The 18,542-nt window shown below is 38.1% G+C and overlaps 1 protein-coding gene across 1 annotated transcript in view; it reads left to right on the top strand.

The window, feature by feature from the left end:
• The first annotated feature begins 17,832 nt into the window (after positions 1-17,832).
• drd2a (dopamine receptor D2a) overlaps positions 17,833-18,542 on the top strand; it is a 45,582-nt gene continuing 44,872 nt past the window's right edge. The window contains exon 1 of the mRNA XM_072392472.1: positions 17,833-18,201. The gene's annotated coding sequence lies outside the window, so the exon portion shown is untranslated. The remainder of the gene's footprint in view (positions 18,202-18,542) is intronic.

Raw genomic sequence — 18,542 nt, 5'->3', positions numbered from 1 at the left:
TTTCCATTACACTTGTCTAGCTGTACAATGTATGATCGTCATCTGTGATAGCAAAGTAACCACATTTAACATCACAGACGGACAAACTTCTGTCAGACTGAACTTTGTGTTCTTTAGTGCACTATTTGCATTATTAAATGCATCATAAATGCTGTCAAATTCATAAGGTATAAAGGAAAAAGTATTCTTTAAAACTGTTTTCTTTCACATTGATGAGCTAGAATAGACAAAACATGTAATGTTGGTGTTGGAGGTGCATATTCTGTACCTCTGCACAACAACGGGCATCACGGACACCAAAAATAGATAATTTCTTACTATAAAGTTGGGCTTAAATGGAACAAAAGTTAACTAGTAAAGTTGGTGTTTTAATCAATACAGAAAATTTAGTGAACTTATTTCTTAGTGTGCAATAATATACAGAATGTTGTATTTAAAAAAAAACCCAGCCCACATCAAAAAGAATAAGGCACAGCTCTTTAATAAAACCACATCAAAGTCGCTACACTGCTTTTTCAAAATGAATGTCTAGCTGAAGGAAACCTACACTGTGTGCACCATTATTAGACGAGTGAGAATTCAGACCATATATTCCTTCTATATGCTCACTTTCCAGCTGCAAGCTACATAATGCTGAAAACATATTGGGTGCAATCAGTTTCAGTTAAAATGTTTTTGTTTAATGTGGATGTGGGTGTGGTGTTAAGTGATGACCCTTTCATAATTAGGTGTGTATGATTACCAAGCAATGGGCAGGTTTATGATCTCAGTAGAGGTGAGTCAAAAACAGGTTTAACTGATATAGGAAAACATTTGAAGATATCTTTTAGACATCAATCTTAACATGAGTACTAGACAAGAAAACATTTTCTTGCAACTTATCAGCAAAGTTAGAAAAACAGGACATGGAAACCCATTATTCTTCATTGTTGAGAGAACTATACAGTTAGTCTGTCTATAAGTACAAAACTGGGTCAAGACAGACAGAAGGAAGCTTTTAAAAAGTTTTTATGGCCAGATGGAAAGAGAGTGACTCTTGATGGAGCAGATGGATGGGCTAATGCTGGATTACTAATGAACACAAGACACCAATTTGAGTTGGGCCCCAGCAGGATGGAGGAGTGCTACTGGTATGGACTTTTATCTTTTGTGATGAAGTACTTGGACCTTTCCAGGGTGGAGATAGACTGAAAATCAATTCAGGGACCTTATGCCATTATTCTGAAGATACTTTCCTCAAGCAGTGATGTGGGGAGAAGTCTGCAGCATTTGGTGGGGCCATGAACTTTATGCAGGAAAATGTTTCATCACATATATCTCAGCACTCCACTGCTTGGCTAAGCCTGCAAAGGCCTAAACAATTTGCAAATCTTGACCTTAACAAAGACAATACACCTCTTTAAGCAGCATTTAGGAGGCTGTGGTTGCTGTTTCAGCGAAAGTTCAAATTTGTAACCAGATCTGGTAACTAGTAACTTCAGTCCATGGACTGAAACCTCATGGCAATTACTGAATAGAAGTGCTTCTATAGTGGTCACTGTGTTGTATCACTTACTCTAAAAGCTAAGAATAAATTAAAGTAAGAAATTAATTTGGAAAATCGTATTTAATTCTCAATTATTGTACAGCCCAGACTTCCCGTAATGATTAATTTATTTTGTTAAACATTCAGATTTGAAGCAATATTGAAGATTCACTGAATGTTGAGGTTTTTCAACAACAAAATGAATTGTGAGGAGTTCAATTTGACCATGAGCTTTGCATGCAGTGTGTAACACCAATATGGACTAATTCAGTCTAACTGAGTTGAACTTTTAACTATAATACATCCACAACAGTGGAAGTCATTATTTATTAAACCTGTGTTATGCAGTACTTTAAGAGGAGAGGAAGATGAACACTAATATGCAGTGATTGGGGAAGGTGGATACCCACATGACATATAACAGCATTTACATCCTCGCTGCCTTTTATTATCTTTGGAATAGAATCCTCTTTTGTCCACATCCTATTTAACTCCAGTTAACATGTCTCTTATTACATCAGTGTTTTTGGTTAGTTACCATAATGAGCTGCTTTGTTAGATTACTCTGCTCATATCAATGTTGTCCTTGAAATCAACCCACATAGAGACATTTCTACCCACTTCTTGGCTATATGATAAGACATTAATTGGTTGTGATGGCTGTGAAGGTCCTACTGAGTGACAGTCAATAACAAATTATGTAGTGAGGATTTCTGTCACCAGACATTCCACCTAATACGTACGTAGTAGTCTCAACCACACAAACATATACACAGCCCCCCCCCCGACACACACACACACACACACACGCACACACACATAAACACACACACACATGCCAGTCAAATAGCACTTTCACAGAGGGACAGTGTGAACAGGCAATGCCACATACACTCCAAATCATCATGTCGTTCCCTACAGACCATTGAGGCTGAAGTACTGTACATCTCTCTTAAAAGGCTTCATTTCTAAATATTTCAAAGGTGCCGTTTTCCCAGAACACCCAGGGAACGTGCTGCAAAAACTACAAAGGACAAAGTATTTTTTACAGGGCTACAGTTCTTACAGTAAAGAATCCCTGTGGATTGTCCGATGCTTGATTACAACAGAATAAATGTCTGAATTAAAAATTCATGTTTAATATTTTTTAGTCAGCAACCCATGTGGCTTTTGAGACAGCGGGGTACTTAAGATCTTTTTTGTTTGGTGTCATTTCCTATTATTTATGGGCTCCCTCCAGCTCCTATTGGCCCCTTGCCCATCCCATCCCATCTTTTTATCTTTTGCTTTTACATACCCTCCTGATTCTCTGACACCCCTTTTTGCATCATTTCCCCATCTTCTCTTGCCTCACAGCATTCATATGGCAGCGTAACAGCTATGGCTACTGGGTCTGATCAAAAATTACACAAAGGGATTATTAATGCCCAAGCTGTAGCCACATACACACTGCAGCTTAATAGTGAAAAAGAACCTCTACAACACACAGGCAAATGACAAGCCGAATGGCTCTTGATGGCCGCCACTCGGAGTCGTTCAAACAATTTCCCTGAACTCATATAGAATGAAAGAAAAAGGGAAAATGGAAGAGTCAAAGAAGAGTCAAAGAGCCAAAAAGATGACGGAATGTGCAGGAAAAGAATAGTGACAGTGGACGTAGCACACGATGAACTGAAAGGGAGGAAGGAGATATTGAAATACAGAAAGAAGAAAAGATTGTGCGCCTGAGAGAGACGGCATGACAGTTTTGAAGTTGACAGGCTCCATGGATGAGCACAAGCTGTACATAGGTTGCTTGAGGATGAATGTCTAGTGTCAGAGGACTCAGCACTTGAGACCACCAGCACACTTTGGGCAAGGAGATCTCTTGCCTGGTCCAGACTCCTTATGTAAATACAGATCACAGCTTCACCCCTTGGTGTTTTAGGGTGATGAATAATCCCAGAAAGGCAGATGAGGGAAGTGTGTCCACAGTTAAATCGTTCTGCTGTGAGTTGACAAATAACATGATCCCTGCCTGGGCATGAAAAGAGTGAAGCTGGATAGATCTATGTCTTAAGATACAAGTAGATATGTCTGAACTGACATTCATTATATGTGAAATTGGTGTGTGGCTTCAGTGATGGCTGCTGGTTGAATCAGATTGTTAATCAGCAATGTCAATCTGCTTTACGTTCTTCTACTGTACTGTAGCTCATAGAGCTTCACTTACTATTTCTTTTCAAATAAATGTTGACATACAAAATGCAAAGAGCTTCTTGAACATTATGTAAGGTTTTGTTGTTTAAACCTAATATAGAAATAGAGGTGAAATGTCTGGTTATATTTGACCTAATTAGGAACTTTAGTCTTTAATAATTGTTTGCATGAAATACCAAAATCTCACAGTTTCCACCTTTTCAAATGTTAACTTGCTGCCATTTTTTACATTTAGTTAGTAAGACGTCTGAAGAAAAGCAAACACTGTGATAGGGTCTTTCTTTTTGGGTTTATTTCTGAGACTTTGAATCGCAAAAAATAGCAATTGAATAGCAATATTAATAACTTGTAGCCTCATACATGGATCTCCACCTCAACCAATACTAAAAGTGAAACGGTTTTTCTTTACCTTTATACCATATAATCTAATAATACTAATGTAAATATGTAAAAGCATAATGCAGCAGATTTCATTGAACTTGTGGAGTACTATTTTAGTACTTTCGTTTAAGTAAACAAAAGAAAAATTTGCGCTCAATGGTTTTTTTTTTAAAAATGTGGTTGTATGAAGTATTCATGAGCCATCAGTGTCTTATCTGCAGTAGTCAGCAACCACAGCGCTGTCACTTTGGAGAATCAGGAAAGAATTCTGATGAGGAGCTCAGCTAACAGCTTCTCACAGTGGGGCCACAGAAGAGTGAGTTTTCTCCATGTGAAAAAGTCAAAGCAAAAAAAAATTTATAACGATTACAGCAAATGCAACATAGAGTGAATTTCACACCATTTCATTTGCATCTGATCAGCTGAAGAAAAAAAAGCGAATGACATACGCTTTTACATGACTGGTATAATGTGACTTAACTAGACTACATAGCGTTGCCAGAGGTTAGCGGAATAGGCTATGTTCCCCACCACTATCACAGTAGAAGTAGAAGTTCTTCTAAACCAAAATTAGAGCTTGGGGAGAGAAAAATGGGCGAAAATCCAATTCAGGCCAGTGTTTAAATGTTTTGGCATTTTTTTTATTGGCTCTGTATGAATTGGACCAATTTGGAATTCAATTAATTTCATTGGATTATGATTGGATTAGAATGAATTAGATTCCAGTTGGCATCAATGGGAGTGGATCCTTGAAGTGCCTTGAGATGGCATTGTTATCATTTGGCAAATTTTTCTTATTTCATTTGCTCATTTACATTTTCTACTCACCTTTTGTTATACACATTTTATAAAAACAAATCAGGGGATAGAATAATCAAGGGGCATAGAAACCCAGCTACTGATTTCTTATAAATAGTTCACACAAACTTCACCTCAATAAATAAATAAGGAAATATATAACACCTGTCTGCTTAGCAATGCTGAAAGCAGCGGTGCAAAAAGTGGGTTTGCACTATATGCGGCGCATAGGGGCACTGCACTAGAAGGGGCGTCAGAGCGATCGTGGAAAAATCATTTTGAGTAGGCATTTTCTTTATTCAACAGCTTTTCTGCATGTGTAAATGATATGATCAATAACAAAGGCACGTTACTGATTCGGCGCCCACACCCCCACACCCCCTCGCCACACAAAACACTCCTACACGACTACATAATCGAAAGTCATTGTAACCTTATTACTGTAATCTGATTAACCTTATTATTGACTTGTTATGAATGGGGTCATGTGTCTGCATACCCCTCAGAAAGTAAGTAGTTACACCCCTGGCTGAAAGCTTTTACTGTCTGCTGACTGATACTAACATACACTCAACATGTAATGTTGAGTATCCTCTCCTCTATGTTTTAGCTCAGATGATGTAATGATTGATGATGATGAAGATCCTTTCTTTCACATAAGCATTCATTTCTGTTTTATTGAAATCTCTCATTTGAATGCTTTGAATAAATCTTAACGAGTGGGGACCAGCGACAGTTTTGAAGAGCATGGCTGGTCCAAAAACTGGTCTGTCAACATTTGATCTCTTAATGGTAAAGTAGTTCTTTGAAACCTGGGACAAAAAATTAGATGAACAATTAGATAAAACAGATCACTCCAATTGAAACCTATTGAGACACGTACACTTTAAATCCATATGTTGTTTTTCACGGTTTGCAACTCAGTTTTATTAAGCACTGCTTCGTGGACAAGTCACCACTGGTGACTTGGATTGGGCACTTGAATGTGCTGGATCCCTGCAATAACTCGTTTGAGTTGTGGTTTATTTGTCCATTTTTCATATCCACAGAGGTCTTTGTTCCTCAGGACTCTTCATTATTTTTCTTTGAGCAACGCGGAATGATGCCTGTTTTGGTCACACTGCTTGGCTTTGATAATTGCATGCATTAATTAAAGTGTTTTTTTCTCGGAACTCTCTATATAGGGCTTCAACGTGACCTTCAGTACCAAATAAAAAATTTAGCTGGAGCTGTGGATTCATTGTAGTTAATTAGAGAAGGGCGCTGTAGTGGTCCAGCATTAAAGGGCAAAGGCCATTCATGGTGAAGATAAAAAGGCAATAATTAAAGTTGAATAAGAACTACAGGTGCCTTTGTGATGATATTATGAAATGACTGTGTCTCAATATGACAAATTCAAGAATATAAATGAAAACAATTCCAAACAAAGTGATCTTGGGAGAAGATGTTGTAGCAGTCACAGTAACAATTCTGCCACCAGGTCTTGAGGCCAAGCACTAACATGATTGTTTCCAGTCACCAGTCTGGCCTGATTCTGCCATACTGCACGTCTGTTCCTAAAGCAAAAAAGGCATTTAACGTAACAAGCAGTAATGAGACATTTAATGTGATTGGCAGGAGTTTTGTTGTGGTGTTAAAGGTGATACCACCCATCCAACAAATGAAACCGGCAGACCATGAAAATATAACATTTGATCTGCACTTAGGCATCCATCTCTCAAACAGTATCCAGGATTTGCTGCCACCAAAACCAAATTCGAGGTATGGTAACCAATTGCCCCATTTTTCTTTTTCCCATACAATCCAATACAAGCAGCACCAGCTGCTCCCCATTGCTTTTTGTGACAGAGATGCATTGTTTTACTCCTCCCCTCGGCCTCACAGCTTTGTGGATGGAGTGGCAGTGGGTGTCTTAGATGAGTCAGATTATTCTCAGGTATTTTCCACCTCTGTCAGGTCTGACTGTTAGCTTCTTTCCAATTCTAGCTTTCCATCCAGCAGTCCAGACACTACAGTAAAACATTGTCTTTTTGCATCTCTAGAAACCATGGATTTTTTTCAGTCTCAACTTCTCTCAGCCAGGAGAACCCAATATATTTTACACAGAAACATGTTTGTTTTTTTTTGTCAAAGGAAAGTAAAATGTCATTGTGATAGATCCTCTAGATGTACATACAGACTGGTGCCTTTGAACTACCAGTGTGTAACATTTTGGGGGATCTACAGGGAGCTTTATTTGCATTGTGTTGTTTGTGCTTTGTCCTTTCCCTTTTCTATCCCCCGACCCACTGAAGAGGAAGCCTCAGCACTTGGGTTAATGATCACATCATAGACTCAATTCTCAACACTCACTGGCTTCCAATTATAGTCAAGAGTTGGCTTCTTTAAAATAAAGATCCTTATTCCCCTGCTACTCAGGGCACTGCAGCTATTGCTGCCTTCATTACCAAAAGCTCCATGTTTGTGCCTTATTGGTCTTTTCAGTCCTACCAGTCTCTCTTCCATCTGCCATTAATTTTTTTGAGATTCTTCCTTTGATGTGTTGCTCTTTGTTAGTCTCTTCCTTTTTTAATTGAAATCAATCTTTTTTTGAGAGCTAGGGACGTCTTTATCCAAACTTTGCCCTTTAAATCAAAGGAGGCAAAGGCAATAACAATGACTGACTGACTCATGGCTGTGTAGTTAGCTACTGTGGAAATAACTGTGCTGAACAGAAAAAAATTACTTTGAATGTAGTTGGGTTGTTTACTGGGAAGAATGATGGTTCATTAAATGAGATAGGATATGCCGATCTGCTGAAATTGCGAATGACTACAGATGGGAGCAGAGAAAATCTGAAGAATTAGGAATGTCCCAGAGTTAATTAAGTACTTTAAAGTTTTGCACATTGCTGCCAGAGACTGTAAATTAAAGTGCGTCACAGTGTGTGAACTTTCTGTATTGCTTCTCAGTTCCTGCCTCTAAAAGAAGATGAGTCTCTGTCGGGCAAACTTTGAAAATAATGAGCCAATCTGGGCTTCAGCTGGGAGTGCTGTTTCCAGTAGAACACTACTGGGATTTAGACAAGTTAAATACTTGGGGAAATTTCACACGTGTATTTTTAAACTTTATTTATCCTTTTGTTTGTTTGTTCTACAAAAGGACTTGATGATACTCACAATCAGATTGGGAATCAAGAAGAGACTTCGGCAGTAGAGACAGTAGATTTGAGATTTTAGAGGTAATGCACTTTCTTAAATACTAAATTAAATTTCACTCGATTTTAGTGATAAATTAGTTATACAATTTACTTTAGACAATAAAACAGAATTTTTAAAAGTATTTTCCCAATCTTTGCTAATCCCCATTCTGTCTCTCTACTTTCGTGTTCTCATTCTCCATCAATTTTAAGCAATGAAATACTTCATTACTGCAATTTTGAGTTTTTAGGAATCACTTTGTTGTTTTACCTGCTATGCTGTAACACAAATATCTGTACTTTCTATTCGGTGTGCTAGACTCACACACTGCACACACACAGTGGATGTCTCCATAGTTAAAACAACAGACAATCACAAGAATAAATTGCACATAGTTACAGATCTCAGTACAAAGTTGCACATTCAAAAACAGATTTACTTAACAAAAATAATTTTGCATCATTTTGTGACCTCCCAACATCAAAATCAGTTTGAATTTACGCGGATGGGGCAGTTATTAAAAAAGAAAATTGCAAATTATTTTTCTATTCTTTTTTTCACTGCTCCGTAGCTGGTATTTTTTAATTAGACCAAAAAGAAAATCATAATTCCAGTCACATTTGATCAGTGGCAGGGTACGTTAGAAAGCCATCGTAGATGCTGTGATGTTAAACAACACGGCATTCTTCTATTGAAAAAAGCAGTGATGTTGTAAACAACTGTCTGATGCAAAATGGTATAAAATTCCCTGTATAATGTGTTCACTGAAGCAGTCTAGTTCTCTGACCCCGTTGTGAGTAGCTTTTAGTTTTGTTCCCGAAGCAGAATTGTTTCATGAGTTCTGCAGACTGACAACGCTTTGATTGCTGTCTACTGCAGAGAAGACACAAACAGTTTATTTAGCACTTGACATAATCCCACTTTTAAAAAAACAGACAAAAGAAACATCCTTTTAAGTTAAAACACAGAATCAGTACTTCTACAATTATACAAAGTCCAAAGGTATATCTTCTTCTGTAAATATTGTATCTACTTTTCATTCTCTGCTTTTCCACAAACATATACACTCTGCTTAGCACTGCAAAATGCATCATATACTGTTTATACGTGTATGTGTATCACTGTTGTTAAGCCCAAGGACAAATATCTGTGACTCTAAACAAAACTGTTCTTTATTTTTTGTTAAATCTCATGAGAAACCGAGACAACAGATGCTTTGTCAGTGGGAATTTCTCTGAAAATGGGTAGAAGCAGATGTAAAAGCAGCTGTGGTCATAGTGCAAAGAGTGAAAAACATTCTCTCAAACATAAATACTGATTAAACAAAAGTTCAGAAAAAAAATAACTTTTTCAATGTGTTTGCATAAAAAAAAAACCCTCATTCAAATATATCTACATTTGTTAATTATTGTGAACGTGTTGTAACATGTGTTATGTGCTATAAATGTATTCCGGTTTGACCGCATTAACATCTTTATATCTTATATGAACGGTTCACAAATAAAAAGAACTGCAAGCAGCTCTTCATGTCCCCAGTATCATAAGTCCTGTCAACACGTGCATAAAGAATAACACTCCTCTAGTGGCTCCAGGAATTATAACAGAAATAAAAGTATGCAAAAGCTATATGACATAACATATGAACAGACAAGACCTACATACCTAGACAAGATATCACTAATAACTAACTAATAACACAAAAGGAAGCAACGATTAAGCTCAAAAAGTTCATTTATGGTAGATGTATCATTATTCAACTGAGACTGAAACGGAACCATTTGGACTCATGGATCAGATGTATGATTTAAGAAGGGAAAGGCTCATATAGGCAGAAGAATAACATAGCGGCCATACGTGGAAGTGGGGGCATTCCTTGATGTGATGTGTTTTACTTGCAAAACTTTACTGCTTGATTGGTGTCTTTGCTAAAATAAAATACTGCTCTATGTTAAGAAAAACATCAGGAGCCAACCTGATCTCAAAGAAATACTTAGATTGAACATACTGACAGCACTTTATGTGGCGGCGTCACAGTGTGTATTAAAACTGCTTGATTGAGGAAGTATCAACACCCAACACTCAAGTGGTAATGATGGATGTTGGAACAAATGCAAGATTTCCAACCAAAAGTGTTTACCTGAGTAGTACTGTTCCTGTTTTCTGGCTGTTGTTAATTTTGTTTTGACACAGCCTATTCATCCATTTTCAATACCCACATAATCCAATTCAGGGCTGTGGAGTGTTGAGGTGGCTGAAGTCTATCCCAGTTGCCATTGGACGAAAGGTGAGGTACACTCTGGATTGGTCACCAGTCCATCACAAGCCCAACACAGAGATAAACGAGATGCAACAAACATGCATGCTTGACACAGCCTAACTCGTGCTTTAGATTAAACAAAATTGATAGAACATTTTGATTAATCAACTTGTGCTGAAGTATGGATTTTTCTTCACTTTTGAAAGGATTAACCCAGTAAATCATCCCTTTCTTCCAGTTTTTAGATAGCATGGAGTTAGTCTAATTTATAATCTATCCATTCATCCATTTTCTATACCTGCTTAATCCAACACAGGGTCATGATGGTGGCTTGTTCCTGTCGCAGCTGTCATTGGGCGAGAGGCAACCTGACACCCTGGACAGGTCGCCAGTCCATCACAGGGCCACACAGAGACAAACGAGACAAACAACCACACACACTCATGCTAACTCCTAAGTCAATTTAGAGCCACCAGTTAACCTGACATGCATGTTTTTGATCGGTAGAAGGACTAATTCTCCTATGTATGTAATACAGGAAATTTTCAGGTAAATGTATAAATTGATTATTTATTTGCCTTTTTATGTTAAATCTGGAAGATTGTATTTTCCTCCTACAACTATAAGTCCAGTAATATGCCAACATGGAGCGCATTAAACAACAATTCAAGCCACTGGAGAAATTGTTGCACAAATTTATAGCAAAAGATAGCCGATAAAGCCAGTCACGTGCCACAGGGCTGCTGCAATTGATGGCAATATGGTGCACATAGTTGGACTGTTTTTCTTTTCTCTATAGCTTTTTTTGTGGTTTTCATCTGCTATTTATCTGTAAGCTAGGATCTACCCATCTGTTTTGTCTGTTGATCTGGAAGATCTGTATATGTCTCAACAATCTCATACGTTAAAGAATAAATAAACAATGGAGATCAAAGGCTACACTGTAGAACAACCCTCACTGTGTAGGGGCAGACAGGCAAGTGCAAACAAAGATAAATTGTGAATTGGATTCAATCAAGCTTTAATCTGTTACCTCTCCACCCGGCCTCTGAGTTGTGCATAATCACTCCGAACTTATCGAGGGAAAAGCCTTTTCAATTTTAAATCCGTCTGCAATCAGTTCCAAGCAGATGGAACAGGATACATGAAAGCATTTCAGGCAAACTGTCACGTCTCTGTACTCAGTCATGGATGGCCAGAAGGGTAACAAGCTTGTGTTTGAATGAAAAGGCAAATCCAGTTTACCCCATCATACTGTCCACATGCTGTTTGACTTGGCAGATACAGCAACGTATGACCTTGAGCTGAAATCTGAAGACATTTCTTATTCTTTCTGTTGTAAGTAGCCTCTGTTTCTATGTTCTGGCAGAGGCACAATTTTCATCCTTCTCTTTGTGCTCTAAGATGCAGAGCATGGTCATCACAATGCAAAGAAACTAGGGTTGATATATTTCTGCATTTCCATCCTAATTGGTTTGGTCTTGGATCTTCTTCTCCTTCACCTACATTACATTCAGGCCATCACTTTCTCTCACCTCCATAATTCCCAACACCTGCTGTGCAGTGGCATTTGAAAAAAAATGTTGAAATGAAACAAAATGGACTGTTGCCAAGATTGCTGCAAAGCTCCACTTAAAGATAATGAAGTTCAATTACACATTACACACGGACTGGTATTATTGAACTGGATTGTGAAATACAAATACAAATAAACATAGAGTCTACCTTCAATTATCTTTTTTTATGCTTGTGCTGTCCACATATATCTTACTCCATAATATTCTCATGCATGCACAACTACAGATGCAGATAAGCTGAATCAGTGAAAAAAGGGCGAAGTTAAGGAGCTCAGCAGCCAGTGTGAAGCACTCTAGCTAATTGAGATGTTTTAAATGTAAATTCACTTCACCATCTCAATTCAATAAATCATTCAAATTTTCCTCTTTAGGCCCTGCCCCCTCGCGTTTTTCTCTTTTAAACCACACATTGTGTAAAGTACAGTATGTCAAATACTTCTGCTAATAAGACAATGCCCTTAATTATCTCTGCTTTGCTGTACTTTTCTCATGGATGCATTCACATTTTATCTTTAATGTCCTGAAAGCACGGTGATCACAATTTAGTTAAAACTATTTATTTTCTCATTTTTCTTCTTTTCCATCAGCAAAACATGCAATATTTCAGCAAGTTATTCTATTTGTTGGGTTCTCTTCCCCAGGCCAAGCAGCTACTTCAGCTGAAAAGAGATAGCTGTGAGTTATGCAGTTGCAGCATAACAATATACTACAAGGAAGTGAGTATAGCTGAGGACTCTACTTGGTTACTGTTTTACACCATGGTGGTATTAATGGATTAGGCTGGTCTTATTGTATGTTTTCAATAGAACTGATATGGAATTGTAATTAGCAGCTGGACAGTGCTATTTTTGATCCACCAAGTTGTTACAAAGCCCTTATGTTGACAGGGCAACAATGCAAAGTGCTGGGCTGCATTCAGGAACCAATTTTTCAACGTTTCACCCAAAGACACTTGATTATGTAGAACGAATGAAGTAGTAGACAACCTGTTCTAGCACCTAAGCCATAGCTGACCACAATTCAAGGATAAAGTTCAGTGATGTGTTTAAATAATGTGTGGACAGGAGAGTTTGTTGTTGCTTTTGGTTCTATTAACAGTTGAAATATACAACATTGACTGCTCTACCGTTCAAACAATCCCTCTCTCAGGGAAAGAGCTGAGAGCACACCTCACCTAGCTGCATATTTCTTTCTAGTCTTAATCCCTCTCGTCCTTATCTCCTTTCCATGGTGCAGGTGCTGTCACAACTGTCTTCCAAACACACGGTCAGACCAGCACTCTCCGTCTTTTCACCTCTGTCTCCCCACCGCACACAGAACTGCTTGCTGGGTTATGACTGCTTTATGGTCGTCTGAAGGTATCCATCTGTGTTGATGTCAGCCCCCGCAGAGTGAAAGATGCGAGTATTTAACCAAAGCAGACGGACTTGCATGCAGTCCTCCAAAAAGCTAACATTGCACGCTTTGTGGTGGTCGAATGCAGATTGGTTTGAATGTTGGTGTCAGGGAAAAGGTATCACCAGAGGTTTCAATCAAGTGGAATAAGCGTCCAACAAGGAAGCAGGAAGAACAGAAGGAGAGACGCAAGTCTTATTTAGATCAGCTTCATTTCCGATTGCTAAAATAAAAAAAATCCTTGACAAAGTTATCTGGTGTTTATCCATATTTCTAAGCATTTGATTATTAATATATGTTTTCTATTCACAATGAGTACCAACAAAGGAAAAAGACAAGTAAGAGGGGCCTACATAGCAAGTTGTTTCACATAGTTTGAACCATGCGCCATGTGGTAGGGAAAAATTACAACAAGTAGACATCTGTTTGTGGGGGGCTATGGGATCTCCGCCTGGATATGCCTATAGGCCCATAAAATGCTGGTGCTAGCCTCGAACTAGCCTAAGTGTGAATCTCCAGATGTTGCACATGCTTATTTGGTGCTAACTATTGTTGATTTCATAAATTCTTTATAGGATGAGGCAGACTTTAAAGCATTGGCTGCTGGGGCGTTAAATATGATTCCCTTCCAGGACCAGTGGATGGAGTATGTGTGTGCTGTTAGTGTTCATGTGAGTAAAAGAAGGAATGACATCCTCTTATGTCACAGTAGGGTCCTCCGTCATGCCATGTCTGTGTTTTCTGCAGAGCACCTCGAGCCGGCCTTGGCACAGTGGTGGCAGCTCTGTGCTTTGGCCAGGCTTACAGCTACAATCTGTGTCTCTGAGCTCCGTTCAACATAAGGCTAAATGTAAATGCCAGATCCTGAAGTGACCTCTTCTGGACAGAAGGTGGTTTACAAATTGTTTCATTGGTATCACTTGAGGCTGAAACTGGCTTGTCAAACAGCATGAACTTAGTGTTAATGAAGTTGCTCTGCTTTCTTTAGAAATCACCATTATAGTCTCATACAAGTTAAAATCAAGCAGCACCAGGATGCAGTGCTACTTTAGAAACAGTTAGCAATTAGATGTGTTTGTGCCTCCTACAACAAGCCTGGTTAGTGTGGGTGCTGTATGAGTGTATGCATCTAAGTGTGTGTATGTTTATGTGTGAATCAGCCTTAACTCAAAACTGTGATTTGGCTTTCCGCCTGGATTTACCCACAGGAGTGAGAAAAGCCGGTCCTTGTGAGGGATGCCTCCAACAGAGGCAATTTTCAGTGTTCTGATTGTGTCACTAATCTGTGATATTTCATCAATAGATTTTGAGTGTTGATTTTTGAGACTCTACCCTCATTCTTTGTCATACTTATTTTACTTGCTTCCGACATATTCAAGCATGTCTGATGGTCTGGACATATTAGTGGGTGCAAACCTTTTCTGTTCCCTTAAAAGATTTTTCTAGATCTAGGTTTCTGGATGTCGTGATCTGTGTTTTGGTTTGTTTTTCCATTCTGTTTCTTGTTAGGGTTCTGTCACTTCCTCACTTATTTCCTCAGTCTCTCTTCAGTCCAGTCATCAACTCCACTCCCCTCACCTGGGTTTTTTCCCTCAGCTGTTTTCACGCACCAATCACCCTCCTCTGTATTTAAACTCCTGGTTTCAGTCTCTCTTTGCTACATCCTCACTGTTACTATCCCTTGTGCTGGCCCTAGTGACTTGTCGATATTCGGGTCAGTCTAGTTCATTCAAGTTTACGCTACATTTTTTATTTTATTTTCCCTGTTTTTAGTTTTATGTATGTCTGGCTTTGCCATGTCTTTGTTTAAAATAAATAGTTACTTTTCATTCTGCCTCCTGGCTGTTGGTCAGTGTCTGCACCTGGGTCCTCCTTCCTCACCATCACCCACACATGATACTTGACTGTGTGCAAACCATAAAAGTGGTTTTACGATTGAACATCCTTTCTTAATGGACCTGCATTATCTTTATATGGTGTCCTGTTTTGCTTATTAACATCAAAAATGCATCAGGGCATTGCAGTTTTCAGGGCTCTAAAGCTTTTTCATGGGCTTTTTGTGGTTAAATCCCCAATGCAGATTAGAATGCTGAGGTGTCTGAACTGCCAACCATCCAATGGAAGTCGAGCAAAAGTCATGTTGTAATTTCTCTGTCAAAAATAGGTTCATTAAACTCTAGGCTTCCCAGTTGGTTAATTTCTGCTTGTTTTGTTTTTATAGAAAACTTTTTATTAGTGTCTGCAAGCAATTTTGGTAAAATCTTATTTTGAAATAGAAACTAAAAAAGACCTTTTAAAAAAATATCTGTGCATCAGCGTATGTGCTGTATATTACATGACATTTCTGTAAATGTTTCACACTTTAAAGTTATGCTTTATCGAGGCTGTAGCCATTTTAAGTAATGGAGTGTTTTGGATGCTACACTACATGTTCCCAGTCAGATCTCTTGATCTCAGATCTCTTGATCTCAGATCTCCATCTCTTGCACTCATCTCCTCTGACTAAATACCCAAGATGGAAATGGCTCTGTAAAAAACTACAACAAGTGAGTGATGCCATATAGACTACATCCATCTTTTCTTTGCAGTCAGTGATAAATGCAGAGAAATACTCACACTCTTAAATAGAGCAAGTTTCAGAAATTTAGCAATTCCACATTCCAAACATGCACCTTCAAAAAGAGAAAAAAAATATGTAAGATGTCATGGAGGTAACTTGTACTTAAAAGCAGTCGAATAAAAGTACACATCATGATCAATTTATTTAAACAGCATTTTAACAGTTAATGTGACACTACTTTAATCATGGTTCAACTTCATTTACATACTCTAAGGTAATCATTTCAATCTCTAGTTAAACGTATGAACATGACAGTGAAGTTGAGACTGAAACAAAAATCTCAATCCTTGTGTCACATATTTGTGTATACTTTTTAAATAAAAAAGTATGTGAATGTTAAATGTGCAGATGTAACTTGCTGGCAAAAGTTTTTACTATTATTATTTTTATTTCTGACACACTCATAAAAGATGCTTAATGTCTTTCTCATAAACGACCATCGCAATGAACGTCTATAAATTTGTTTGAGTTTACTCACTACTTCTATGTATTAAGACTATTGCTCTGACTAAAAGAAACCAGAGATAGGACACATGAACACAAGCAGCAAACAGAGACTACAACAAGCAGTTAGTATAAACAGTAAGAATCATAAAAGATCAGATATTCAAATTTAACATGCGGTTATCCAACATGTGATGTTGGGTACTGCTGGATCGTGCACTGCAGCATATGAAGAGATGTAAGGTGGTTTGGAAGCAGCAGCAAAATGAGATATCTATTTATTCATAAGGAAGTTCATCCAACTATTTAACGAGAACAATGATGAATGTGAAATATATTACTTGTGATAAAGCATAAGCTCTGTATATGGAAGGTTCATCTGTTGGAGTGATCATTCATGAGGCAGCAAGACATTACAGACATATTCAAGACCAGACACTGCTGACTTCACAATGATTTCACATATAGAGAAACACACATCCTTCAGTTCCATACAAGCATAGTTTTGGTTTTAATTTCTGATGCAGATGCTGAAAATGAATCTTGAAACAGAGTCTATTGTCACGCTAATTCCCTCATTATAGGACTCAGCATGAGTAAAGGGGGAGCCATTTAAGGTCTCAGCAGCAGGATAGTCAGTCAGCAGTGGAGGTGGAGAATACTGTTCTGCATTTAAAACTAGTCTGTGATTAAGGACTGTTAATTGAAAGTCAAAGGTAGAGTGAAAGCAAAGCAGGGCTGGGATGGGAAACAGGGAATACATCATTGTAAAATCAGTAGGACTTTGGTTGCAGGTCTGTTTTTAATCAGTTAATTTGCTTATCAGATCTGCAGGTGAAATCTAGAAGTGTGATTACAAAACCCTTCTCAGTATGTCTCATTGGTTATTATGTCACACAATACTGCCAGTTTTTGTCATTACAGATAATTAATTAATATTCACAAAGAATATGTATGTGTACATGGCTGCTAATTTCATGGCATCAATGAACAAATCAGCAAGTAAAAGCTTTCTTTTCATTATCATTATTATTATTATTATTTTAGTAAAGCATGGAGGGTATTTTGGGGATTATTGGGGTCCACTTGCAATGCAATCCACCTCGTTAATTAATTTCGTTTTTCACATCTTGCATTTGTCCAAAAGTCTGTCCACGACCTTGCTATGAATCTGTTCCCAGAGTATTAGCAAATTTAGTACACTATTTCATATATCATGACTCTTATCTTCAGGATCTTCAGAAAAATAAATAATGATGTTTCATGTTGAGAGGCACAAAGTTGAAAGTGCATCAGGAAGTGTTGAAATACAAGAGAATTAGGGGTCTTCCATGCTTGTGACATTAAAGGAAGCAAAACTCCATGCAATGGAAAAAACAGATGTAACCCCGCCTTGAATTTCCACAGTTCTTTACAGTCGCCGCGTCTCCTGCCTCCATCAGTACCGAAGGTAACTCTGCTACGTGCGTAAAGCTTCTGGACACGATACAGTTTCAGCTTCTGCTTTACGTCTTTACTGCTCGAAACAGAAGAAAATTGTCCTCAGCTTTATTTTTCTTAAGATAACCGAAAAAGACTGAATTATTTTACGAGTATTTTTTTTAAAATTTATATCTATATTTTGGCTCCCATTCGTGCGTTTTTCGTACCAGCTTGAGCAAATGCCTCGCACCCGAACTGTCGCACCGACGCGGTTATTCCATGAAAAGTAAACAATGTGCAAAGCAAATAAAGGATACAGTGGGAGCTAACTGTGGATGGTCTTGGATTTAATAGTCGGTGCCTGTAAGAAAAAACATTAATTCAGTCAAACTTATGGCGTGAAGGTAAGACAGTTATTTTTTTCTTTTAATGTAATATTCCCAACTTGACCAAAACTAAATTATCTTTGCTTTTAACTTCGATCAGTTTGCAGCTGACAATATATTCTGTTCATCAAAGCTTTGTATGGACTATATGAGTAAGATGCTCATTTCTGCGAATGAGTCTTTGCGCTACTGAGCGCACAAGAGCTGTGCGTGCTCGAGCTTAAAGGAAGGATTTATTTGTATGTTAGCACTGGTTCCATTATTGATCCTTGGTGGATGTGATTCAAAACAGCTGCAAGCAAACATTTAGGCAACTCTTCGTCGTAATCCGGCTCAGCTAGAGTACTCTAAGCGTGTGA

The sequence above is a fragment of the Leuresthes tenuis genome, unplaced genomic scaffold, assembly GCF_036924035.1.
Source record: "Leuresthes tenuis unplaced genomic scaffold, fLeuTen1.0.hap1 SCAF_9, whole genome shotgun sequence".
Classification (NCBI taxonomy): domain Eukaryota; kingdom Metazoa; phylum Chordata; class Actinopteri; order Atheriniformes; family Atherinopsidae; genus Leuresthes; species Leuresthes tenuis.
This window is presented reverse-complemented; position numbering and strand designations above follow the sequence as displayed.